Genomic DNA, 2253 nt, shown 5'->3' on the forward strand with positions numbered 1-2253 from the left:
CCAAGTAAAAAATAAAAAATCTCCAAAAAATCGCTAGTTTTATTTAAATATAGGTAAAATAGCTCCTTGTCGCAAAAAATAAAAAAAAGTTGCAGCTACATTGAGAAAGTAGCTAAATTTGGCGACAAAATCCCCAAATTGGCAACACTGGCACACACACCTCTGGAGTGACCAGACCGCACGCCCCTTTCCGCTTCCGTCACTCACGCTTCTCCAGGCTCACCAGTGTTGCCAACTAAATGCTGATGGCTATTTATGTTCTTACTCAGGGTTTTTGAAAAGATATAGGCTAACATACCTGTTACTCCACGAGTTCACTATTGTAATGGACGCCATGGCATGGGGTCATCATATCTCTTCTTAAAGACTCCGCTAGATCCCAGTCTTCTTTGTCAGTAGTCAGATTGGGAATATTTGATTTTTTATCTGGTTCTTCATGGGCGGAACAGGAGAATTAGCTGTTTCGGAATGAAAAACCCCTCTCTCCCATACACTGTGTCCGACTGGAAGTGTGGTATGCTGAATAAGGGTTTATCATAATAGTTATTGCTTCAAATTAATATGTTATATTGTATATTGAGATGGATGTGTGTGATTGGGTGAACGAAAATGTGCGCGCCAGTGCGTGCATTTGTAGAGGGAGTTCTCGCGATATGCTTCATTCATGATAAAGCATCGGTGAAGAAGCATCGCTTGAACGCAATTCATTTCATATCATCCTTTACAGGAGTACTACAATTTTGGAGGCACCGCTAGGATTGATGTTCGGTGGAGTGACTCCCTGACCGGTAGAGCCCATTTAGCAACATCATCCCCTTTTTAGTGACCCAGATGAGCTGCAGTGTGAGACATTCAGGACGAGTGGTAGAAAAAGATCTAATTGAGCAGTGCATGCGCTGGAGATTCAGTTTGTGACCAGTGGCAGCAAGGTCAAGTCAGTAAGGTAAACACTACTCTTAACGGCCTGTCTACACAGCAGCAAAAATGGATGAGCTTAAACATCTTCAGGATGAAATTGGTGAGAAACTATGCACACTATCACGTGAAAAGCTGGCAAAACTCAGCGTCTTTCTTCGCCTGACACGAGAGGATGAGACAAATGTGACTCGTTTGTTCCTGTTGGGCCTTCTTAGTAACTATCTACTGAGAGCTGAGCTAGAGGAGTTAGAAGATGGCAGCATGGCTGAACTTTTAACAATGAATGATAAACTGAGCCAGTTCATGGGAATCACAATTAATGCTTCAGAACAGGGTACAGAGAGAGTGGAAAATAAACCTGGAGATGTTAACACAGTCCAGAGGGCAATGCAGGAAAGTGCAGCTGAATTGTTTTCTGCCATGCACATTAGTCCCACCGCACCACAGAATGCAGCAAACAGACATATACATGTAGACCATGGCCAAGTTTATTCTCCACCCATATTTCAGAGAATTGATATTATGTATTTGCAAACATTTGTACTCCTTACTGTTGAAAAGTGTAAGACTATGCACTTGTGCAATGTAACGTTACATAATTTGTATTGATTCATGATTCTATTTTATCCAGTGAAGCTCTTAAAAAAGATGTTTCCTGATGTTGACTCTTTGTGGTTATGAAGACGAATCCATTTCTCATCTCTTCGTGCACATGCAAGTTTGTTCTGGAAGGATTTCTGTACTTTTATACGGATATTTATACGGATATGTATACACACACACAACAGGCTATATATACAGTATATATATATATATATATATATATATATATTTCGTCTATACTACTAGGTACTTATACTATATTGACTGGGTTAAATAGAATTGCATTTCTAAAAAGAGACTAAAATACAATTTTCATTGACTAAAACTAGACTAAATGTCATCAGTTTTCGTCGACTAAAACTAGACTAGACTAAAAAGAGAATGAACGTGACTAAAACTAATAAAAACTAAAATGACAGCTTCACACAAAGACTAGACTAAAACTAAAATTAAAACAGGCCGCCAAAAACAACACTACTTACATCCATCTCTAAAGCCCTTAAAAACGTCTCACTGTGTCATTCTTATAATATTTTATATTTTTCAATATATTATTTTTCAATAATTCAATATTCTTATAATTGAATATTGAATTCTCAGTTACCTTTGGCATTGGGTTTGTATGTTCTTAGCAATAAAAAAAAGTGTTGCCAACTAATTTTCAGGGGAAGTTGCTAAAGGAAAGTAGATTTGTTGCTAAAAGTTGCTAAATGACGTTGTGATGTCATTGCA

This window comes from Sinocyclocheilus rhinocerous, unplaced genomic scaffold (assembly GCF_001515625.1).
Source record: "Sinocyclocheilus rhinocerous isolate Xijiao unplaced genomic scaffold, SAMN03320098_v1.1 scaffold1126, whole genome shotgun sequence".
Taxonomy (NCBI): domain Eukaryota; kingdom Metazoa; phylum Chordata; class Actinopteri; order Cypriniformes; family Cyprinidae; genus Sinocyclocheilus; species Sinocyclocheilus rhinocerous.